Source organism: Anas platyrhynchos, chromosome 11 (genome assembly GCF_047663525.1).
Source record: "Anas platyrhynchos isolate ZD024472 breed Pekin duck chromosome 11, IASCAAS_PekinDuck_T2T, whole genome shotgun sequence".
Lineage (NCBI taxonomy): Eukaryota > Metazoa > Chordata > Aves > Anseriformes > Anatidae > Anas > Anas platyrhynchos.
In genome coordinates, this window is record NC_092597.1 from 9,349,855 (window position 1) to 9,376,938 (window position 27,084).

General features: G+C 36.7%; 1 protein-coding gene across 4 annotated transcripts in view; it reads right to left on the bottom strand.

Annotated features, from left to right (window-relative positions):
- The window catches only part of OTUD7A (OTU deubiquitinase 7A), a 118,035-nt gene that overhangs the window by 79,012 nt on the left and 11,939 nt on the right, over positions 1–27,084 (bottom strand). The gene's annotated exons all lie outside the window — the stretch shown is intronic.

Here is a 27,084-nt window from a genome sequence, read left to right on the forward strand (position 1 = left end):
ATTTCAGTAGGATATTAACATAAGGTTCTTGTCTGTTTTTATAGCATAAGAAATAAAAATGCAAAACACCTAACACCACTTTTTCAAAAGCCAACAAGACAGCTTTAAAGGAGCAGTACCTACCAGTACAGACGAGATGTGACACAGACCCATCTTTCATGCTTACACAGTTATACCCTTTTGGTGGCAAAGTGACCGGGGCTCGCACTCACTTCTCCATAATGCCAAGTTCCTCCTCCACCCCAGCCCTTACACTAAACAAACTGCTTACAGCGATGAAGAGTAGTCATCGCCATTATTCATGTGCTAGGTGCGTACTTGCTTAACAATATCCTTACCGGTTTGCTTCTGCTGGAAGCATTACTCAGTACAGACCTGCTTAGTGCTTGCCAAATCCCACTCTGAATGTTTCCCAAGCTAAGCCTGTGGGGTCTGAAGTTCACATTTAACGTACAGGATAGCCAACCTTACCTCTGTTAAATGGAAGCTAAATTTTTTTGCAACACAAATAAGCATTTAGTAGAGCCCAAGATAATATATATCCACATGTAATTAACCTACATCAAAACAGATCAAAGCCCTCATTTTGTGAATAGCTCTGTATGAGTGCACCTTTTTTTTTATTCAACCAGGTTGCTTAAACAAGTCATAAAAGATAAGTTGCAGGTGTTTCAGTATCAGCCAGTGTAGGTATCCTAACTGAGCCAAACCCCCTCGCTGGAGGTGGCTGAGAACCCTGCTCCACCAAGCATTCTTAGTGAGACCCATTCAAATTCTCATATAAACTGACAGAATAAGCACAAAGTCCAACAGCATCAAAATAAATGCACACTTCAACACGTTAAAATAACGAGGGACTTCCATTCTTCTCTAACCAAGTTCCTTTGTGTATATAAAAGAGGATGAAGAAGTGAAGTTTTAAATTTCAACTACAGACTGTGTTATAAGCAGCATCAAAAGACGGAAATGTGTCTCTGCCCATTCAGCTGAATGTTACCTTGTCAACTGTTATTAAAATAAGCTTACTGAAACAAGTGGCAAAATCACTGCTGGCTTCAATAACAAAGAATCCACTCTGAAGAAAAAAAATACATATACAAATATATACACACATATATAAGGAAGGAGGTTGTTTTGCACATTTACTAAGTGAGCTTGTATTACATCAGCTTTTGCATCAAAGCTGGTAGCACAAAGAGGAAAGCAAAGCCTACTGTTTTATGGGTTGATGTAATCAAGCTGAGCATCTCTGACTACTTGGCAGTGGAGGGCAATGACAGTTCTTCACCTCAGCTCACACGCTTTGTGTTCTTTTCCTCTTGCTTGTACATCCTGACACATTAGGAGTCAGCCTGCATTCCAGCGGGACACGAAGCAACACTTGCCTCAAATCTCCCTCTCCCTCTCTTCTCCCTTCACCCCCCTCCTTCTCTCAATGGTCCCAGCTATTGCAGGCAAAAATCAAAACTTATCAAAGTGGAAAGGAGGGGGAGGAGAAATCCTGGGAATTCAAAAAGGCACATCTAAACACTGAGAAGTGGGTCATAAATTTGCACACTGTTCAAAGAACAGCTGTATTTTAAGTGTAGCATAGCAGATATTTATCCATACACAGAGCTGACTTGGAATGATTATTACTGAAGGTGTCTGCTCAGTGCCGTGAGGAGGTACTTCATTGGGAATCCAGCCCCATAAAGGGGCACGCTGCAGTTGAATTACAGGCTCAAAGCTCTTAGCTTTCTATTCCACATCAGTCCATGCATGTATTTTATAAGGACCCTAAAAACTTATGTACGTAACTTCACTCTTCCATGTCCATTTCCCACCTGTAAAACGGGAATAGTGACACTAAGGTTCATAAAAAATGCAGATGTGAACTGAAGAGAAGTTGGATCACTTTCTGTACACATAACCCAGTCCTGGAATTCCTCCCAATCAAATCTTGCGTGTTTCATCCTCTTATCTGCAACACAAGATGTACACCAGATCTATAGTCTGCACTGAGTTCCTTTACACTAACAAGCACAAACATACTCTACTGCCTCTAAAAAGTTGTTTTTTGCAGTGCTCATTTGTACAGTGGAGCATCATTTGCACAGTGGAGCATCATTTGCAAGTGACTTTCATATTCTGCTGTCATGGGAAAAACATTTTTTCCACAAATTGAGTTCTTCCACAGCCTTATCATAAAGAAACACACTTCAACAGAAAACATTAAAGAACAGAAAATATTAAAGAAAATGTATTTACACAGGGAAAATACCATAAACTTCACTGACATATCTAATCTATTACCGAGACCCACCAGCATACACACAGTACGTGATGTAAGAAGTTTTCCTAGTAGGAAGTTTCTCAAATCTGCCCTGCTGTAGAGCACAAACATACATCTGTACATTGGTTGTATCAAAATCCATCAAAAAGCCACGCTATTAACTGAAGAACCCCCCTCCACACCCCTCGATTTTTTCCCTTCATTCTGTAACCATTGGGATAAATTAATAAAGAGAAAATAGTGGTATGTTAGATTCTGATATTTCTAGATTTTTTTTTGCCTTCTTCACCAAAAGGCTTAAGGAAGATGTTACAAAGCATCTAATCTACACTAAAAGTACCTTGTGGTAGACTGGAAAAAATGAAACATCATGCTAGATTATTATGTACATAAGATTATTGCAAATACTTTTTGTTCATCGTCTCACGTATTCTTTGACTAGGTAAATACAATTTTTGTTAAAATGTAGTCAGTAAGAAAAATATGGTTATATACAACTGATTTACCTACTTCAATTCCTGAAACCGATGGCTTATATTTGCCAGCTGTCCTTTCCAATCATAAGAAAATGCACAATCACAACCCTCCACATCTGCTAGCATTTTTGAGCCACCAACAAACTAACATGCAAATAAATGAACAAACATCAATTACAAGTCAAATGCATCAAGAAAAACATACCGTAAATCTCAAAAATAGACATGTGTTTTTAAGGATAGAAAGGTTATGTACATGTTAAAGTGCATATATATATGTTTATAATCTAGATGTAATATATGTATTATATCTATACCTATATGCCTTTATATTGTATATATATTTATATAGCTATACCTACACATGTATTTATCTATAAATAGCACAGGTATTTTACCTAATATTGTTCACATTGCTGGGTTATTTTTTTCCATTTGGGATAAGCTGCCAATTCAAAATACAGAACGTGATACACATCACTGTCATTAACCTTACTGTAAGCCACACAGTTAGAGACAAAATAATTTATTTACTAAAATTCTTCTTACTAGCAGAGTTCACAGGCACCTGAAAATGCAGAAATGTAGTATTTCAATCAACTTATCCACACACTTGCTCCATTCAGTCCCAACTGTTCTGCCAAAAGAGGAAAAAGGTTCCATAATTTTAGGGCAGGGAATGGGAGACTTCTTTACTAGAAGTCTCCCTTGTTTCATTAATTTCTACAAGAAAATAAGATACATTAATCTAAAAAGCAACAACAACAAGAACTCTCTTAATTAAAAAAACATTCTCATTATTATTATTATTATTTTTTTTTTTTAAAGGTACCATATTGCTTCAGAAACTAGTAAGAATTAAGTCTTCTAAGGTCATTCCATATTATCTCCCAAGCCATTTTTCCCTAAACTTAACGATTCTTCTCTGATGTAGAGTCCCTGGCAAAAAGAAGTCCAATTACAACAGAAGATACACAGTTCTTTCTAGTTTTATGTCACATGCATTAAGCAGCATATAATAAAAATGCAACTTAAAAAAATTACAATGAACCGTCAAATATATTGCAATGTAATAATGTTCAATTCATTTAAAAAGCCTTCCAGCACCACTGACTTTCTTGGCTTTATTTAACCTGCAAGACCTTGAGAAATTATTAATGATTTTATGTGTATATACACACACACATATTTATTTAAAGACAAAGCATACCATGACAGAGATGGAGATGACAAAAGGCAAGAATTTCTTTCATGAAGTCACACCTTTCCCAGCTCTTCATAGCAATTCTGATGAATCTGCCAGATGTCCCCATGGCAGCATGGAGGGAGGTAACACTCTGCCCAGGGTCTTGAACTTGATCCCATACAGCTTTGCTCCTTTTGCCAGCTGCACTCAAAACCTGAGTAATTACCACCAGGTGAACCAGTCATTCCCAGAAGAACTTTTCAAGTGCCTGAGTTTGTACTGATGAAGTCTTTCAAATTACAAGGTACACATTTCAAAATGCACTCACCTGGTGTACTGATAGACAAAGCAAGGAGCTAGGAACTGCTGCACAAGGCATAAATTACAGACCAAAAAACCTCTGAAGACTGGCAGACATTCAGACCAAAGTGATCCAAAAACACTAAGAAGATGCAAATAAAACATAATTTAAATCAGCTCACCTTTTCAACACAATTCTGCCAATAGCAGGAATCTATCATAAACTAAATTGGGTATGATGGCATGCAGTAACTTTAAAGATGAGCATCAAACCTTCTGCATTTCAGTTTGCTAAAGATTTCCTTTTGTTTATCCTTTGCCTGAAATGCATAGTGGAAGCAAAACAGTTGGAAACTGATGGATTATGAGCTGTTTACAAAGAACTTTAGGGTGCTTTGGGGAAGGGCTCAAAATCGAGTATGTACGCAGAGTTACAGCATCATGGTCTGGCTGAGGTCGGCAGGGACCTCCAGGTTGCTCTAGCCGAGTGGCTTGCCCAGCTTACACACAAGCAGCAGACAAACCAAAACAAACCAAAACTATCACAAAGAACAAATCGCTGAAAGGGGACAGAAACCATAGTAGCCTTTTTTAGGTATAACATCTGCTTTTTTGTCAGAGGGACATGCAAACACTTGTACACATGTGGAGAATGAAATAGTGTCTCTCTGCAGGGACTTTAAAATCTCTGGAGCACATATGACAAAAATCGATAAATTAAATGTTGCTTTTATTGGGTTTTAATTTACTTGAAACTTTAAAGCCTTTGTGTGCATTTTACCAATGAACAGAAAATGAAAAGACTCATCCTGCATAGTATCATCTTCAGAAAATGTCAGGCAGTCAATACATAACCTGATCCTTTGGAAATTCTCACTCTAGACAAATGTTTTCTGTTGCTGAAGCAGATATTAAGCAACATTTTCCCAGAAAGAAAGAGCTCCTTGTTCAGATTGTCTCTATCTTACAAGAACATTTCTTACATGAAGTCACTTCTTCCTGGAGAAGGAGAAAAAAAAATCTTCATCTTTCATGAGAAATGTCTTGTATAGACGAGCTTTAGGGTTTTGCATACATCTGTCTAACATGGACTTTATAAATACTGTTAATGTCATAGTAAAAAGAAGACTAACTCTGTGTTACCCCCGAGACATCAAAAAGAACACACAAATCTCATTCTATTACCATTTATCTCATCTCATACCATTTATAGGGGCGCAAAAATATAATGAATCATATTAGACAAGTAAAGACACCAAGCCACCAGCTCTCTGTTATAAACCTGAACAGAGCAAGGGTCCTATCTTACAAACACTGAAGAGACGTTTCAGGACAATTTTTACAGAACTATCACCAGTTCTTTCCTAGAATATCTGCATGTCTGCAGTTGAGTAGAACAACACCTTAAAAACCTAACCCAAACCAAGATTTTTGCTAGGCAATAACTTCTTAAAGCCCAGATTAGGCTTAGCACAATTCCTGCTGAAGTGCATTAGTATGCTCCAGGCTTTTTACCTTCGGTGCCATGGCCTTACTCCTCTCCAAGTGTTCTCGTTACCTTTTATGCTTTCCTTTGAAAAGTGGCATTCAAAGCAGATTAATCACAGAATATTTGACTATGAATGTGTAATGATGCTCTTTATTTTGTTGTGAAGCTTTTCATTTGAGTCCATCACTAAAAGCAGCAGTTTAAGAGCAGACATAAAGCAGAGGACTGGTGGTGTCAATCAGTTACATGGTCATACACGCTATGACACTGTAGAGACAGTATCCCTATGTTCATGTTGCTGCTCTCCCCATCATAAGGATTATTCAGCATTCTGTCTTCAGAAAGAAAATACTTTTATGGGCTTTTAATTCCTAGTATCGAGAAAATATTCTTATATTCAAGTCCAGTGCTAGCCGTACAGAGAACAAACTTACAAAAATATACCAAAATCAAAGCCACTGGAAAATCTCTGTCCTTTATATGACTGTATTTCCTAGATGTTACATAGCTGGAATTATTTTTAAAACCCTAGGCTTGTATACAAACCGGGTTCAGAGCTCAACAAGACAGGTGTAAAAAGCATCAGACTAACATATTGCTAACCAGTAGAATATGGTTAACAGAACTCCAATACACTTGGAGTTTAGAAGTGCCCAGCTTTGAACTTCTGCTGTAAAAAAAAACAAAAAACCAAAAAAACACGTATATTGTTTTAAAGACCAGAATACAAATCATTAGAGTACAAAAATAATAACAATAAAGTAATAGTTATATTATCAGAAATTTAGTTTGGAACAGAATACACTGTTCCAGATAAGTTGGTGAGTTAGTGTTCCGTATCAGAGTACTTTTTAAAAGAAATTAATGTGCAGTTGGTCAAATTCATCTTTGACATAGCCTGCTGAGGTCACCCAGGCTTCATTACAGATAAATACGGTTCAGTAGGCTCAGCTGTTACTATTTACTTTAAAAATAAGCTAAAAAGTCAGGACTGAAGCTCACATTTCAGTAAGTTCTTGGAGGTTTTCAGTTGAGAATTTGTCTAAATGAAGACTGACAATCCACTCTAGCATATATACCTTTAGCATTTCCATACAGTTCTCAGTTTGCTGATTAGTTATTAGTTATTTAATGATTTCCAAATAAGAAACAGCAGAGAACTGTCTGGCAGCTGGATCAAGACATTTACCCTCAAGACAACAAATACAGATAGCAAATACTTAACAACATAGATATTCATACTTGGAAAAGGCCAGAACGTACTTCATTTGTAATCCTGTCCCCCATGGACTGTTCCAAATGCACAGATAATTGGAGCCAAGTGGAACAGCTTGCAGACTCAGAACTACCTGAGCAATGCATCTCTTGACCTTGCACGCACATGTCAGACCCAGCTGAGACTGTAAGCTCTCATACCTGAAATTACTGCAGTGCTACCCGCCTTGGACATGTCGTCTAGGAAAAATTGCTGATTAATTACTATGCTGTTAAGATAAAGCTGCTAATAAAGAAATACATATACTGCAAGAAGTCATGCTGAACATTTAAGCAGAAAAGAATAGAAACAAAAAAAATCAGAACAGAATTTCCCTCAAGCCGGCATTTCCTTCCTTTTGTTGGCTTACTGTACCACAGTAAAACAACAACAAATAAGAATGGAGTTTCATCTAAATGGATAGTGAAGTCAGGTAACATTAAGTTGTGCAGACTGCTTGAAAGCACATCAAATTTCACATAGAAGAGTCCTGCTGGAGTAGGGTTTCCAGTGATGATCTCAGCCAAATCCTTGAACTCTTTTTAAAAGACCTATGTTATGCCAATTATCTGGTTTATATACAAGTAAAACATATTTATGCATTTTTATGATATTTTCTCAAATTCTCTTTCCATATTTTGTAGAATCTCTAAATTACTTATATCTCTTTAAAACAATGTTTAGTTATTGCAACAGATTTAAAAAGCTAGTATAAATCAAGTGAGAAAAGGGTCAAAAGATTTTCAGCAAGTCTGATGCAATGACGCTAGCAGCATGTGAAGGTTTCTGTGGATCAGAATAGCTGTCAGCTACTGTATGCCGTTTCCTAGCGTACTGGAATTTTCCCCTATTATCGTATCTACGCACTACGCCAGCAGACAGATGGTAGCAAGGTGCAAAATACGTAAGGGATATAGATCAGTTGCATGATAGGTAACTTGGATATTTTTCCATGGTACCCGGATTTATGTCAAGAATATAGTATCAGCCACATCATTATTCTAGAGCTATTATTCTATTACTATGAGATCTTACGAAGAATATATATATACAAGCATGCATATACAAAGCAAATATATATCAGTATATTCCCATGTACTTTATATATGTGTGTGTGTACATATAAATGTATATATGTATAAAGAAAAAAATAATTTTTCTTTAGACTTTTTTCAATTACAGCCATAGCTGGCCATGTTGAAAAAGGAAGGAGGAAAAACATAGGTAGTCAAACATATTTATAACATGCTAAGCAAAATGAAGAAAAAAGGGAAAAGGTCAAAAATAACCAGAGATGGACATAGCAAAAGCCATTCGTCCTATAATAGGCTTGCAGTGCTTGGAGGATTCTATTGAGATGGACTGCTTGGAAGGACAGTACCTTATGATTCGTAACATGTATAAATTGACACTGTAAAACTTCCTTTGACTTTTTTTTTTTTTTCTGCTCCTATTTTTCCTGTATTTTTCTTGCAACAACTGAGTCATTTCTGTTATTTTTTTGGACAAGCAAAACAATTTTTCATTCTATTTCGATTTGTTCAGAAATTTCCAAAGTTTCCAAAAAGGAAATTTCTTAACAGAAGTTTCTTCATCAAGTTCTTAAGAATGAAGGGGAAAAATTAAACCAGGCAATTTTAAAGACAGAGTTTTAGCCAGTTAAATTTGTCCTAACTACACTATCATTATTGAAATTGCAATTTTATCCACCTACAGATTTCAGAATAATATTTAAATCAATCATAGAAGTAGTTAAGAAAACAACAGTGCAAACAATCACCTAGCTACTGCATAAGTCAAGCCAAAGAAGTTCATCTCTGCAACAAGTCTATGACTTTCATATGAGCTATGTAATTAATTTTAGGAAGACCATCTGCACTGATGGAAAACCCATCAGATTCCAGATAGTTAAGTAGACCTGCCACTGGAAATCTGCGAGAACTCGCTTCCAGTTTGCTTTATCTAGATCCAACTTCCAAGTTTTAGGCCTCATAATACAGTCTTGTGCTAGACTTAACCATGTACTCCTACTATCAGGAGCCTTATTCTCTGTTCTGACAATTGCAGACCATAATTATATCTCCTTTTATCCCTCTTTTGCATAAAATAAACAGATTATTTTGAGCTTTGGAAAGCTTGTCTTGTAAGATCAGATAATAGCATCTCATTGTTTCTTCTCTTACCTCACACACACGCAGATCACTGCTTATACAGCACTGAAAACCTGCTCTAAAAAATAAATTAAAAAAATGTGCTATTATATTTCCAAAATACGCTTTTACAGCCTGCTACAGTCATACCTGGGCTGCAAGCAGCCAACAGGATTATGGCTGGCGATACAGAACATCTGGGCACTCAGAACGATGATTGGTAGTCACGCCTGGCAATCACTCCCATTTCTTTTTCCTCCTGATGCGTTCAATGGCAATTCACACACTGACAGCTGAAGACACCATTAAATGGAGTTGCATGTTCACTTGGCCTGTCTTAACCTGGGGACTGTCAGGCATGGTAACGGGTTTATATTTTAAGATATTTTGTTCATCAGGAAGTAATTGATCCATCTGAGAGGAAAGCATAATTCCTTTCTTATTCATAGCAGGTAACCTGAGGCAGATGTGACAACATTTTAGTTATAAATATGGACCTGTCCAACTCTGCAGTATTATTCCTTGTAAAGCAGCTTGTAAAGGGTCTGGGGCATCAACATCCAGTGATCAAAATCATAAACTACTATCAATACAGCATATGCTGTCAAAAACAAGGTATCAAGTTTGATATAAAGCCTAAACATTTCCCAATGTATTCACAATTCAGAACATTTTAAACAATTTCACTTTGAATTTATTTAAAACCACCAAAGAATGAACCTGGCAAACTTTAAGTACAAAATTAATACTATATGCATTAGTTTCATCCGTCAGAATTATAATTTCTCACTCCCTTCAAAAGATTCCCCATGGCATAAAGGAACCTAGTATTTAAAAGCACATAATGCAAATGTGGATTGTTTTTAAGAAATTAAAAAAAAATAACAATTCATTGGTAAGTCAAAACCCCATGTCTGTAAGAGAATGAGTTTGCTGATTACACAGATTTTTTTTTTTTTAATTTTTTATTTTTTTAAAGCAGATACTCATACAAAATACTATGTAAAGATAGGAAGGAAACTTATGACACACAGCCTCACCACTTTCTGGTGCCATCACCTACTTCTGAAGGCTACAGAGTTGAAACAGCTCAGACAGCCTTCGCCAAGAAAGGGCATTCATTTCTGGAAGAAACATTTTAAATTAGTACCATAGACGTGCATCAGCATGATTCTGTAAGGGAGTTAAGGCTGTTCTATGATACTAATCACTGACATAAAATAAGATTAGCTCTTTAAATTGGCTGTGCAGGTTCATTAAGCTAATGGCTTTTAGTCATTTTCTACGACAAACTCTTCACAAGCTTTATTCCATGTTCTTATATCCATGCAACAGCACATCGTGAACTGGCTGCTCTGTACCTGTGGCTGAAGTTACCTCTACTTAAGTTGTAACAAAGCACTTCCTTAAATGTGGAGGTAAGCAGAATACAACACACTTATTTTAGGAGAGGATATACGTATTCATAACGATTTACTTTCAGTAAAACTGGAATCATTTACACAAAGCATTCCACTAGAACTATGGAAAAACTCAGTGAACTTAGTTTGGTTTGCATTGATTTTTAGCTGTGCAGGCACCTGCCCCGTGTCTTCATTTTTCATTCTTCAAAGAATTCACAGTGTTTCATAATACAGGCTCATTATAAAACTTTGGTGACAGCAAGCAGCAGTTTTTCAAAGTAGACCAACACAGAAATGTAAAACAATTTTTCATTATCAATTAAGCTTTGAAACTAGATTAACTATTTTTCATCATGCTATTGCAAAAACAAACAACAAAACTTCATGAAAACCAGTATCTTGATGTTTAGTCCTCAAAATGGATTCTACCAAGCCCCTCCTAATAAGACCCTTATTTAGAATGGCATGTATAACAGGTAACCCAATGGTAGACTGCAGTTAGTGGATTTTTAAAGCCAAAAAGGATGTGTATGTTCATTGGTGTGGCATGCAGCAGAGAATGAAATGGATCCTAGTATGGTTTTCCCTCCCTGAAGTCAAAATGCAACAATAAAACCCTGTTTTGCTCCAGCTGTTGCTGTAGTCCTATCATAGCAGACATGCTCACATCCCACAAAATTGGTGCTGTATATATATCTGACCAGGAGTCCCTATCACAGCCTAACTAATTCAGCTCTGCTCAGTATCACCCAAACGCACCCAACCAGCCAGCTATGGTGGCTCTTCAGCAGCTAGAACACTGCAACTGATATCATGCTGGAAGTCTTTATGCCCTCAAGTAACTTCTGGAAGACATATTTCAACATTTTAGCTATCCCATTGATTTCCAGGATCTGTCAAAATCTTGGAGGAAAATCTGAAATCCTAAAACACAGGTTAAGTTTAACGATCACGGTACATGGAAGGAGTAATTTAAATTATTTTCATTTAAATGAGAACTCTACTATGTGCTAAATATTCCTCAAATATGAATATGTTAATGATTGTGAGGAAAAATGTGAGGTCTTTACATCTGAGAAACCTTGCACAAATGTAAGGTTCCTCTCCCCACTAAGAATAAGTGGCCTATGCAGCAAGAAGGCTGTGCAGATGTACACATACAATCATAGAAAGGAAATTAACAAGGAGACTTCTAGCTATTCCAATACCTAAACTGATCCCTTGTTCAAAACCTTGGAAATATACATCACTAGTTATTTCACTCCTCAACAGAAGCCTCTTTTAACTCAATCTCAGGAAGCAAACACATCAAAAAGCTGTTTAACTTTGATATTCCACAAAGCATTGCACTGTGCTACAGCAATTTTCTTTGCCATGTCCTAAGTTGTTTTTTTTTGTTGTTTTTCCTCATTTAGAGAGATTAACTGCCAAAGTATGTCGTGAGTTTGAAGGTCTAAGAGAACACTAAAAAATCTAAAATTCTAAAATTCACAGTAAAATAACTAGAGAAACAAAAATCAAGTTGCTGCCTTGGTGAACCAAGTAATTTATATAGAACCAGTGAGAACTATATTGCCAGTCAGAGGAGTAAAATATTACTGGAAGATACGCTGGCAAACCAAGTTACCTACATACAGTCCTAAAAGCCTCTTAACCTTTGCTCAATCCAGCAAATTATAAAGGAGACAGATAATCTTCCCGAGATACAGAAAACAAAAGCAAAGTGGAGAAGAAAATGCCAAGTTATATGACATAAGAAATAACACTATTATTTCTTGGAAAACCTCCACCCAACTCCTGGAAAGAGAAATAAATAGAAAAATGTCTTGCAACACAACTGCTACTAAATCAACTTAATAAAACAAACTAATAGCTACGTTTCATTAGGCAGTAAATTGCTAAATTCCTTTCCCCACAGAAGGATTGCATTTTTAAGTTTCCAAAGCTCGGAAGTTTTGCTTTTGTATTAGGTACATCGTCCGCTGACCACAGCTGTAGCTCAGCTTCTGGAGAGCAACAACTGCATGTGCAGATCCAGCAGTGGGAAGCTGCATGTGTTATTTCAACAACAGCTCCTGACCAAAGGCAAACCTTACTGCCAGACAGCAGAAACACTGTGGGAGCAGAATCTCTCCCCCTCTCTCTTCAGGAACTGCAATTTCTAGAGCGTTGCATCATTAGTTATTTGCCTCAGTATTAGAAAAAAACATCTTAGCTCATCAATCACAAACATATTCTCAGACACCCACAGCAAAACCACCCCCAAACACTAGGCAAAATGTATATATCCACCAGGAAAAAAAAATCTGGCAGATGAGCAGTCTTTTTAGCAAAGTAAATCCTTTACAATTATCATATTTGTATACTATCTTTTGATTTAACTACCCAGTTACATGGATTGCTGTACAGATACCACACAGAATTTACAGAACTTTCAGCCTCAAACTCCTAGCCTTAACTGTCATGTTGCAATATCGTTCCTGTTTGAGTAACAAAATTCATTTAAAGATGAACTAGATAACATAGCAAGCAAGGACTTATTTTTAAAACCTATGAGATTGTATAATTTACCATCTCCTTTTCTATCATACATTTACATGTCCAGATTAGAAGTATTCATCTCTCATTATTACAAATACATTATACAATTATTGTTGTATGGCAAACTTTCAGAATGCTCCTATACAAAATATCTTAGTTGGGTTCATTGTTTTGTATTTGCTTTAAGAGATTTTTCCACTTAGACATCTATCAAATTCAATTCTCACTCTAGCCTACAGAATTTTCAACTGTGAGCCTGAACTATCAGATTTCATCCCCCGTTACATGCAATCTCCTGTATCAAAGTTGACTATTTTTCCATAAAGACACCTGAAACTCAGCAGTTCTTCCTAAAGTAAAGACACACAAGCAATTCAAAATCTTAAATGTTCTCAGTATTTAAAATTCTTTTAGATTATTTAGAGATTTTTTTTTAAACTCTTTTAGATTATTTAGAGAATTTTTCAGGCCTCCTGAAAAAGAATGAACTACTCAAATCTAGTCTTGATGTATCCACCCAAAATATGAAATTAATAACAAACATACATAGTGACCTTTAGTTGATCTAGTCCTAATCAGCTAGCTACATAATCTATTTATTCTGTTATCTGAACTACAACATAAACAGGATATTCCCTCTGCCACCTAGCAGTTGTAGCCATGCATGATATTTCTAATCAGACGAAGTACGTACTCCTTAAATAAACAGCTAAGTCCAAACCATGCAGTTCAGCCTCCTCTGGACTTTCTTAAAGGTAGAAAAGTGAATTATTTCTGCCAGTTAAAAAGAAAATATTAATCAGAATTATGATAAACTAAAAATTTTGTGAAAGCACAAGCCGAAACTGTCAACAACTCTACTGCTTCTCATACTCCGGAAGAAATGGAAATTATACCACTGATCGGGGGGAAAAAAAGCTTTTATTCCTCATGAATTTTAATCTTGTTTTTCACTGTGCTACTTCTCTCAGGATTTGGGAAATGCATAGTCCTGGTGTTCATCAGAACATGCCTACAGGCCCACAGGCACGTTCTTACTTAGCTTTCATATTTCCCATACAAGACTGCTGCTTCGTTTTGGGGGCCTTGCCCAGGAGAAGGCTGATGAAACATCACATACTTTTATCTCTGTATTTCTTGCTTTAATGACTATGCAGAGTTGTTGTATGGTCTTTGACATGTACAATAAAAAAAAGACTGTATTAGTAACAGAAATTTCTGAGAGAACTGGGACTCCTAAGCTGCTTTTTTATAGCTTCAGGGAGGTGGGGGATGACAGATTTTGCTGACATTTACTCTTGGATAGCATTGAAATGTGAAACAGAAATGGTTCGTGAAATGTATGTTGCTTTCTTCACAGTATTGGAAAATAACTCTACTCTCTTCCCAAATTAAACATAAAAATAAAAGAACGCTTCATGATAGCTGCTTTCTGCAAAGCTTATATAAATTGTTTTTAGCTGTCACTGTCTGGCCCAAAGCTTAATTCCACTGAGCTGCTGAGAATAAAAGATGGTGATTAAAGGAATACAGTGCCACTTCAAACACTATTTTTGTCATGTATGAGGAACAATATCATAGATTAGCATCCTAATGTATTTCGGAATTTCAGTATGTGGCTGTGATATACCCCAACCCAGAAATCTGGCTGGTAGACTGTAGTGAGTGACATTGGTCTATAATAGTTAAAGATCACTGGTTTCATATAAAGCTGCATTCATCTGATTTTAACACTGTCCAGCACAGGACATGCTGGATCTGATTTTCAATGCTGAATTGCATTAACAGGTTGAATATGCAATTGTGCTGAGCTAACAGGTAAAATTCAGTGTATCAAACACTATTTTCCCTTCCAAAACACACACATCTGTCTGTCAGTCACTTTCCTCTGGACACATGCAGTAATTCCTCCTTTTATTTAAAGATGTTTTCTTGATCATGAAAACTAAAAGATTTACTGCATACTGCACCTTTTCCTTCATAATCCAAGCAACTATGGGAATCTATGTTAGCTGCAAACCTAAGCCAATGAGTAACCCTTCCTCGCATAATTTCAAAATTTTATCAGCAGTAACACATTAATATTATATTCCTAACTTTCATCAACCATGTTAGTTTTGATATAAAATTCCTTACACCTTACTTCCGTCAGACACTGCTCGGGCTTCTGCCTCAAACTCCCTTCAGTAACATCCAGTTTGACACGTAGCTAGTACACTGCTTCAGCGAAAGAGGTTTAGCAGTTCAGTGTTACAACTTGGTTTTCTGTGACTTTAATGGACCTTATACAGTGTCTCCTCAGAACCCATTGCAGAGCATTGACCAATTTACTTGTAGCGCTGGGCAATGGTCATCACACAATAAATGTCAGTCACGACTTAGATTTCATAAGCAAGTTCCAAAACTATCTGAATGACTCATTTTGACACACAAAGTATTCAAGATTTTCTGACTTGAAAGAACATTTTATTTGGGAGAGTAACTTTTTCGAGTTAAAATAATCATAATAAAACTTTAAAAAAAAAAAAATCCTCAGAACTAAAAAGAGAATTCTAGTGGGCTTTCAGGTATACTTAAAATGTCACAGTCGTATTTTCCATTTCCTATTTCTCCTATAAGCTTTATCTAATAATCCATTCTATTACTGAAAAATTTGGCAAAGCTAAATGAACAGATCACAATTAGTTTCACCTTCAGCAGCCAGTTGTAAATTTCTGATTATTAGAGAGGGAAATCTCTCCTTCCCTTATCTGATTCAGTTTTCAGTTTTAATAACTGAAACTGCAGCATAGGCATTTTCTGAAGCAAAAGTAGTGAAAAAATGAATAAAATAAAGCATTTAGAGAAGGCCTCAACACAGAGAAGTGCTATTAATTTCAGTGGGTGGTATGCTTAGAGACATGACAATAATGTAAGCAGGGACAGAGTAAAGCTCTTGGGTTCCAGTCCAAATCTTTCAAACAGAATGCTCTAATGAGAGTCCAAAGTCTAAATTTAGCTGTCTAAAATTAAAACAGACCAACTATCTAAGGGGTCAACCTTCTGTGTCTTCCAGTTAATTTAAGATACAATATGGTTACTCAGTTGTATGAAAAAAACAGATCACTAATAGTTTACACATAGAACTCACGTCCCAGTTTTAAGGGCACAGGTTTACCATATAGCCATTTCCTGACCTTCATCAGTTTTCCCCAAAGTTGAAAACTGGCCTCAGAGACAAAGCTCCCTTTGTTCATAATATTCCTAATATCAAAAACCTTCTTTCAGAAAGAACTGGGCATGTTTATTCAGGCTACTCAAGTTTGAGTCTTAACCTTGGGCAATAACAGAACTGATCAACACATTCTATTAAGCAGCTCTTCGTTTTCAGTTTTTATAACAAACAAAAAAAAATTGACCAATATCTCCTATCCACTCCTTCATTCCCCCTTTAAGTTCTCTGTTAAGTAAAGAATAAGGTAGAACTTCGAGTCAGTGTTAATCTTCCAAACATTCAGTAAACTACAGCTGAGAATGACTGGAAGTTGTATAATTGCCACTGCTGGACCATGAAAAGATGGATTAATAGGATGTGGACAGCTACAAAACATCCATTTCCAAATGGCTGAAAAGTATTCAATTATAAAGCAGCACTATTTTTTATTTTTTTTATCCTCCTGTCAGTCTTATGAAAAATCTTTAACAGAACCACAGAATAGAGCACTTTAACCTGCCTTTAGCCAGAGCAAATACAGCAGACTCAGAGACAGATTACATAGATGCCATCCATGATTAGGTGAGAAATCTTTTGAGGACTTCATTTCTATTGCCATTTTGCTACACACTTCCAAACACAATCCACTGGCCCACTTGTGTCCTACCTTGTGTCCTGTGGAAGCTGTGGAGCTCCTACTTACCCTGGCTACAGCATCTGACTCTTCAGCTCCAGCTGAGGAGAGACAGGCTGTTAGCATTACATGCTCACACTTCAGCACCTGATGTATCAGTTAAGAAGGTGATTAGCATAATATCATTTTACAAATATTCTTTATGAGGAAGGAAATGTTTTAATAATAAGAGCTCTTAGATAAGCCAATAACCACATAGCAACTCATCAGGAACCCCAAATTCCCCTTTCCCCACAAGAAACATCACAGTTTTGTATACGACATTCTTTGTCTTGTAAAAACAACGACTATCTGTGGTGGTTCAATCACTTCTTGCAGCTGTTAGGGTTTGGTTTTTTCATCCCATGAAACAAAACAAATGAACACATCAACAAAAATGAGAGTTCTGTCATCTGAATTGTCATTCCTTGTTGCTAATGGTCTTCTTACTAAACGTCATGTTCTCCTTTCTAAAAGGATACAAAAATTGCTGCTGTATCAACAAACATTCTGTAACATCGCCTTCTTGCTACTCAAGGAATTTCTTTCCCTCCCAGAAAAATAAAACTAGAGTAAGAACCCTTCTCCTATAAAAGCAACCTCAGCACCCTGTGCTTGTATTATGCAGAGGCCCTTCCTCATCACTTTACAGAAAAAGCAAGAGGTTTTACAAGGTGTGTAGTTACACCACAGTTACTTTCTTTGCCTTTCCATGATGACAGAAAGAAGCTTTTGTTGAAAATGTAAAATTACAGGGTTTGCTTTTCATTAGGGATTTTTGTAATGCACTAAATTATGAAAAAAAAGTCTTGAACACATTCATCTCACCATTAGTGAGTAGCTACTGCAAATATATTCTCTCATTTTACGGAAGTAGTCTAGACAAGCTATTACAATATGCCACAGTTTTCAGATTTCCCATGATTGAACAGCAAATCAATAAAACGTTTTGGTACAGCTCTCACTTTCAGCTGACTTTATTTATTTCTAAGACCATACATGAATCTTAGGCAAAAAGTCATTAGCACCAAAGAACTTATAAAAAAACAAAAAAAAAAAACAAAAAAAACAAACAACTAGCATTTAGATACTTCACCACAACCAAGATTCACTATGTACAAATAGCTGCTCAAGTTGCATCTTGCTAACAGTAACAAAAATGTTTATTTAAAACAATAAATGGTCTGTTGGTTGCTTGGCTGACTAGTAATCCACATCGAAAATATCCTATGTAAAAAATGGCTTGACATTTTGGTGAGAAACTAGAAGGTGATTTTTGCACTCAGACACCAGAATACTGCAAGCGGTTCTATGCATATGTTATGCTGCTGCGCAAACAAACCGTAACAGAAATGAAACACCAATGGTATAACACCAGAACAAAACCAAGTGAAATCCAAGCCCACAGTGAAGGGCTTAAGAAGCCCTGCATCAAGTCAGTCCCTAAAACCACTTCCCTGCTGGGAAGTCAGCTGAGCCAGAAGGAGGTCCTCACTGGGCGCTGCATCACTGCATCCCCTGCTGCCAGCTTGGGGCAGGACAGACAGCTGGATTAGAGATAAGGGCCCATGGAAAACCTGATGCTGTACACTGGGGGCAGCAAGTTATCCTGTTCTTTATGTACATATGCACACGCAGGTAGGCACTTGTACATATAAACACACTTGCACGTGTTTTGTTTTTCTTTCCTCTCCTAGAGGTGTAATAACCATTCTGTAGCCAACATCCCTCTCTGCCCCAAGAAAGGCTTATCATCTGGAATAAGTGTTTTAATTTTTGCATAAAGGGTGATATTCTACTTCTCTAAGGGTTCCTGTCCCCTTTTCTCTAATTGATTAAATTAAAAATAACAAAATATTAGGACATCTCTTTTGGTTCTGCCACAGAAACAGAGCATACTATTCTATGCTAGGAGATGTACCTTCCTGAATTTCCTTTCAGATCAGGCAGTGGAGGTGGATTTGATCAGTACTTACATGTGGCTGTAAGCACACGTGTTGTGACTACTGCTTTAGTTTCAGCCAGCAGCACGGTTCTTGCAGTTAGTTGAAGAGTTCTCAATAAAATTTGATAGTCAGAAGCAGAAAGGATGCTAACCCGACAGAAGAAACTGCCACACTCCATACTGGTGTCTCTTGGGAACACTAGAGGTAGACAAGATTACTGCTTCAAATAAATCAGAAGAAACAAAAGCTGCAAAACAGTGCAAGGAAAGACCAAGAGATGAATATCTGCTCCTTGAAGATATTTCTTATGGCATGAGAAAATGAAGAAGTTTCCTCATCTCTGAAGCTGTTACTCATATTCAAAACATTTTCTCCCCTACATACCCTGAACTGCAGAAATAATAACCAGAGAAAGCAATGTTTTGCTTCTGCTAAGTTAATAAATCAATTAATATTTACTTCAAATATGCAAGCATTTTAACCATAGAAAAAAGTCTGAGTGCTAACAGAGAGACGCGTGATGAATGCTTTTGGACCTTGAACCCCCAGTTAGAGTAATGCCTTCTGTTTCTGTAGTCAGTTAGCTCCAGACATGAGGCAACAGCCAGCTGTTGACTCTTCCCCACTGCAGCAATGGGACACCCTCATATTAACCACCTAGAAAGCACCAAAGAAATGGTCATCAACAAAAAGTTAGACAAAATGCTTAAAATAAATCCATATTCATTATGAAAACAAAGACATTTTCATGCTAATATTAGTCCACCCTCCTTTTAAAAATTTCACCTGTATGTTAATACACAAATAATCACACAGAAGACCCCCTTATTGACTAAAGGGCTGTACAGACATGATTTTTTTTTTTGTGCACAGTATTGCAGCTTGTGAAAGTTCTCACATTATGTACAACCTCCAAATAGTGTAAACCCTGAAATTGTCACGAGATGTAAACTGGCAGTCAAACACCGTCCCTCCCATTTCAGCACCAACTCATATTTAGATTCCTCCCCTGCAGAGTGATCTTATAAATTCAGTTCCTTTAAGAAAGGCACAGAAGATAGGTATCTGTGTTACCGAAGATCAGAGAGTACAAGGTAAACAAAGGTTTTCCTAATAACACCAAAACCAGCTTTCAGCATAAGTACATTAGTTACCATAAGCAAATGAATAGCTTAAACTGCAATTGCTAGCAAGCAGCAAGTAACTGGGTCTGTGTTTTCATCTTGGGCTGAATGTCCAAAAGTGAACTTTCAAACTTCAACCAGAAACCTGGTACTTGCTGCAATCAATCTGTAGAGGTTGGCTGTAAATTTTGAAAATACCTGGAATAAACAGAATTGGCACAATACAAGTCCTTCAATAAATGCAGAGACAGAATCTGCAATAAAAGACTGATCACACCTTATGTTTCTGCACACTATTCAGATTAGGAAAAATAGGAGTTTGGATGCCAAAAAGAAGGGTTTTCAAAAAGTAGAAACAGAAAGAAAAAAATTAAAAAAAGGAGGGGGGGAGCTGCTAGGAGAGAAGGCGGCGAAGATCCTGGAGAGGAGGCCCTGGAAGCAAGGAAAAATCCTAGCTATCATATCATAGATGCATGGAGGTCAGTGCATGCCAGGGGATGCCCAGGCCATGACGCCAAGACTGGTAACTACGAGGAGCTGCGGAACACAAAGCAACATGACTCTCTACCCTTCCTGAAGCTGCCGTGATCTCTCTGGTGGGAACAGAAGTCAAGACCTAGTGAATATAGTGCTGGCAGCACAGTGGCTCAGTGAGTATGCAAAATGAACCAAGTATGGCAAAAGCTCAAGCCTTGTTGGTTCTTAAATAAACCTCAGGATATAGTTCCACTAGAGGCCATTTTTTGCTGTTTCACCTGTGAGAGTTGAATTAATTTCCTGCGCGTTCTCCTCCACATGCTGTAATCTACCTTACAAAGAGTTATCACCAATTTACAAAGTCTAAGCACGCTTTATTCATTATTTAACATAAAAACTAAGAAGAAAAAAAAAAAATCACACCTCAAAAAACTAGAAAACATTTATACAATTAAACTTCCTTTGTAACTGCAGGTCTCAAATAACTACGGTTAAAATCATAAAAACGTTTTATTAGAAAACAGAAAAGATTCTTTCAGGAAAAAAAAAAAATCATTTCATCCTGCTAGCTGCTACCTCATGGAAAAATGTAGTCAACTCAAGTTGAAAATGAAACACTAATCTACAGTCCAAGTTCATAACAATAAAAAAGGTTCTGAATCCATGGAAGGGTAGCAAAGATTATTATTTTACTTCACATTTCCTATTTTATGTATCATGAAAGGAAGCAGGCAGAAGTATAAAAGGTTGGGCAAAAAAGAGCATCTTAGTCTCTTGGGAGTTCATTTTATGCTGTAATTGGTGAAAAGCCTCCCTAAAAAGGTTATAAATGCCATATTAATTTCATTAGGAAAGCTCCCATGGCATATTAATTTAGTTTCTGACACTGTTACTGCATCTTTTCAGATACATGAAATCTTAGGAGGCAATTACCATGTAACAAATATATATATATATATATATATATATAATATGTAACAAATAACAGTGAAGATCTGAGAAAGGCAACTATTTTAAACAGATTGGTGATAATTCAGCGTGGAAGTATGCATGTTTATTAATACACTAACGCTCTTTTCTCATTAACAACACACTGACACAGCAAGAGATAGCAGGCTATGCTATTGAAATTATGTTATCCTCGAGGCCTTTGTATTTGCAAAGATTGCATGAGGAACTCTCAGAAGATTAATGACCTACTCCTTTATTTAAGGCAGATACTCATCTTTGGTGATTACATATAAACTCTGAAGCCAAGCATGAAATTTAACAACCGTCTTATCTTACGATGCTAAGACAGACTTTTTTTTTTCCAAACACTTGCTACACTCAACACCGGAGGTAATTCTAGACACATAAAATAGTTTAAATGCCAATTTGTACAATTAGCATTAGCAGCTTCCTCATCCTGGCCTTCATTCTGTAATCAGACTTGCAGGCCTCTGAAGCTACCTGTGGTCTCATTAGTTAGAAGAAGCCAACAGGAGCTTTCTTTCATGTGATAAATTTATGACATATATCTGTCAAAACAAACATGCAGATACTTGCAAATCTCTCACACTATTATCAAGTTTACAAATAGAGCATGTATTCTTTACTGCTACAGCTTTTCATGAAATCTAAAGCCTGCATACACTTATCTGTTAATTGAGATGTCCTGAGCACAGTTATCATACAAAAACAATTCTTTTGACCAAGTTTCAAACACATGCCATTCGTTTAGCCTCACTTAGTCATAAAAAAGGGAATAAAACAGAGAGTTTCTTTAAACCACAAAGATGCAACCTGTACAACACTGCTACTTTGTATTCATCCATGATATTCATCTAAGTAATGAATTAAGAATCTACAAATCAGGATCAAGTATATTGCTGACAGAGGGTGTTATAGTTCAACTAGACCCAGATGGTTTTTAAGTAGCAACTCCAGCACCAAATTCTATAGCTAAAGACTTGCAGCCTAAGCATCCCTTCATCAAAAAACAAACAAAAAAAAACAACAAACAAACAAAAACCACTCCACTGCAGCCAACAACAGATGCAAAGTCTCTGAAGAATGTACCCATTAATACCTAGAAGCTATATTCTGGAATTTAAAAAAAAAAAATGTTTTAAGGACATTCAGCCCTATTCCTGCTACTCCTGTGAACACTAACACACATTTTATTCTTTTATTCTTTGTGCAACTTCATTTTATATTGAGAGGTATGAAGCAAGTATTTCAGTTTTTTTTTTGTTTGTTTGGTGCCTGATAGTTATTCACAAATAAATGTAACCCTGTGACAAGCAAGAATAGTGTTCTTCAGCCAACAAACATTGATAATTGTTCTACATTATTTTAGATCCACAGCAGCAAGAATGAAGTGTAACTGGTTGCCAATCAAGTATGTGTTCTGCAATGATTTTGAGGAAAATAAATAATTGAAAAGGGCATTGCTTTAGTACAGAAGGGAAGTTGGAAACAAATGTACAAAGCAAGATAGTTGTCACTAAAACAAAATAATTTTAAACCCATAAAAGCATGCACACAGAAAAGAAAGGCATTCAATATTTCTGAGTACACGGGACTCTTAGTTAACCGTGGATGAAAATACAGCATGAATGGTACCTTCCTTCCATTGGATTTTCTTCTGCACAAAGTTAAAAGCAGAAAGACTGCAGAATCACATATGACCAAGTAGCCCTCTCCGACTAGGAACCTAGCAAACTGACCAGTATTCGTAAATGTTGATCGTTCTTATTGAAGCGTAATTATTGTTGAATCACATGCTGTTTATTTTAGGTTATGCATTCAATTTATCATGACCATGTTTCAATCTAATCTGGTTTAAAAAAAAAAAAAAAAAAGATAAAATTGCCTGCTTTTCAGGTTACCATCTGAGGTGACAAGAAGCACTGCCTTGCAACTTATGAACTGTCTCCAAAAATATTGTATTTCTTAACAGCAGTGTTTGCTCAAATGCTCTAAAATCAACAAACTTCTCACATATACGATTGCTATTGGTACAGAAAAAAAAAAAAAAAAGCAGTAGAAGGAACACCTCAGAGACATGACATTATGAAATGTATTTGCCATGGCTTAGGAAGGACTATACAACTGCAAGTTTAGTTTTAAATAGACATGTCTAAGGGCTATGAAACTGCTGATTTTCAGAAAGTAAGGAAGAACACAGAGGACGAGGGTTTAGGGCTGAGCTTCAGATTCACTTTTTTTCAAATATAGGACCAGTTTTTGGATTGGGGTTTCACAGTTAACCTATTAATGAAGTTACAATTTTACATGGTGGTTTAATCATCAGAATGAGAAAAAAGCTTTTAAAAATCCCTTCACATGACCTTGAAGCCTAAATCCCATTCTAAGAAGTTATGTGGTTTTTACTGATATTAAAAATAATTCACTGTAGTCTCCTTCTCCCTCAAAAAAAAAAAAAAAAAAAACATCACTAGAATCATTTCAAGTATTGCAACACAAGACTTAAATGTTCTGCTGCAAAAACACTAATCAAAGATATATCAACCACTGTACACTTAAAGCGCCGGTCTTTGTTACATTTGATGATCTTTATCAAATCCTGTGATATCTATGTATGTAGGAAGATACATTCATGAAGAATTCATTCGTGAACTACGTGTAATATATCTAAAAGAAATATGCTTATTCTTAACTATAATATGTTTCCTGTAAAACTGTGAAATCCTGCTACTAACTTCTGTAAATACAAGAAACCTTCATCTTATTTAACATGCATTATATGCAGTGACCCAATTTAACAGTGCAAGGCTTGAAGAAAAGAAGAGCTGTTAGATCTACAAATATATAACATCACTTGATTCCAGCCAAACAAGCAGGGGGAACATGCAGAAGCAACACAGAAGGAACACTGCATCTTATTAGCAGCTCTCTGCATCCGGTTATTTTATTAAACAGATGATAGGCTTTTAATTCCTGAGCAGCCAGAACACAACAACAACAACAACAACAACAACAACAAAAACATATTTCTGGCAAACTACTGCAGGATTGGCAAAAGAGATTTCAAAAAGCTTCCTCAATGTTTTGAAAATGGCCTGAGCCAAAAAAAAGTTTTATGAGTACTTTTTCTGTCACAGGACAGGGTTCATATGACCAACAAATACAACATCCCTATGTAAAACTGTATGAGGTTAAAAGCCTTCTAGAGGTTTTCAAATAACTATTTTCGCTATTCATCAGTAACTCATTCTGTCATAGCATGTGCCTGTAAATCTTCAGCTACTTTTTCAACAACCTCTTTCCTCTCTATCAAAAAGACAAGAAGCCCCTTATACCTACATACGTGCATACAGTTCCATATAGAGAGCTACTGCATTTCGTTGGCTTTGTACCTTAAGCTGGAAAATCACATAAAGGTCATATTTTGCATAAACATCTGTATAGAAAGTTAAGACCTGCTTTGGTGTTTTACCTTCATAGCAAACCCCAATCTTACTGCTGTATTTAAAGAAAAAATGGAACAGATGGTGTAGGGTGCTCAATATCTCAATTTATACAATTATAATTAACACCACATTAAATTTTTCATGGTACGATGATATAACCACAAGCCACCAAAATTAGAGTTTCATTTATTAGAAAATTTTTCTCCTAGATCTCCGGATTTTACTGTATAACATTGAACCAGCTGCAAAATAACCTCCTCTTAAGACTCTGGAATATACTGCATAGTACTGGTAGGGTACAGGTTCTAAAGAAATTTCATTTTTTTCTCACACTAAATATATGCTCCACATACACACCCAACAAAGGTATGGTTTGGGGATAACACAATGCCAGTAAATCACATCTATAAGGCAAACCACAATTCTGTTTTGTCCCACTTTAAAAGTGAGTACATTGACATAGCATTGTTTCAAGCAGTGCAAAATAGATATTATCTCTATATACATCACTCCTGGCAAGTGTCTTAAAACATCCAGGACTTAATCTGAAGCTTCCTGACAGCAACGGATTTTTTTTTTCTTCTGCTAGATGCAAACAGAGTAACAGTACTAGTAGTGAACTAAATCCACTTGTTGGCCATTCGCTGCCTCAGCATTTCAACTCAGAATGTGTTTTCCTGGCACAACTATTCCCTCTGAGGTCACCCTCTGCCAAAGAGACTCAGCACTCCACAACCGAGAGGTTATTTTCTGACATTATACTACAAAAGGTCTGGGGGAAGCAGGTTGTTTGTTTCCTTATTTTAAAACTCCAGACCTTTCTTCCACCTCTCCCCAAGGACTCTGGCAGCTTGACTCTCAGTGACCAGCTACAACCCCCAGTAATTTAAGTTTTAGGCACAATCTTTTTCACCTTCACCACAAAGTCTGATTTGTACAGGGAAACAGCTCACAGAATACATATATAAACAGAATCTTCATGCTGTTTTATGTGTTAACGTATCTCCTATAGAATAATAATTGGAGTAAAAACAGCCATAGGGTCATTTCTACTGACCATGACGTACAGCGCGCAGAACAAAACTGTGTGATCTTCAAAACTTTTCCTCACAGAAGTAAAGCATCTTTTTAGGGAGGGAGATGTTATGAAATCCAAAGAGTATTCCATTTCTTCCTTCAGTCTGTAAATGTGCATTTCATGACAGCCAATTGGCTTCACAGACGTCTTCTCTCATGAGAACGTATCCCTCTGTTTGTAATGGATTGGAGAGTACTGTATATTAAGTGAGAGATGTGCAGACTGAAAGCTAACTGCTGAAGGAACCATTTCTCCCATTTTCATGTAAAGTATAGTTGAAGAGACAAAACTGGAAGAAGGGAAATGCTAATGGCCCTGTTCTCAAATTCTGTATCAAAGAAAGTAAAGCGATTATCAGCTAGATAAAATCATCTCATCAGCTACAGACACTTACAACTGAGATGCTCAGGCACAAGGATTCATTCCCTTGGTAGCAAAAGCCAATGATTTATATTTCCATGTTAATTGAGGTCTACACTTCACTAGTGCAACACGTTGTGCTCATAATAACTTATCTCAACCACCTGATTTGCTCTAGCACTGAGGGAGGGCAGCCAAGCTAGCAATCTTCAGCTGGATGCACATTCATCAGGCTTCCCCGTATGACTACATATTGCTTATCTGCTGAAACGAGCATATCATCTTTTTGCGGTCACAGGGCTACCAGGCCTGCAGATAAGCAATACATCATATCAGCAAGGCACATGTGCCAGTAACTCACTGTCTTCAGAAAACACAAGGACAGCTTGCTTTAAAGAAGATTCCTCCATGTGCAGCGAGTAAGGAACAGTTTGTGCCATGTGTTTATAATCACAGACAGAGCAAGTTCAAACAGACTTGGACCCCATTGAAAAGCTATTGTCAGTTCTCCCAGTCATAAGTCCTGAGATGCAATTCCCAAACCACTCCTAGCCGCTAGTTGACCCCTCCTCCTTTGCCAATTACACATATTCCCCCTTGGAAGGTTAAAGAAACTGAGCAAAGTACTTGGGGATGGATTAAGCAATAGAAAAAGGCTATCTCCCTTTACAAAGATGATGTAGCCCAGAGAGAGACAACATAATAATGCTTCTTGTTTCAAATGTGGCTCTAGGCTTTAT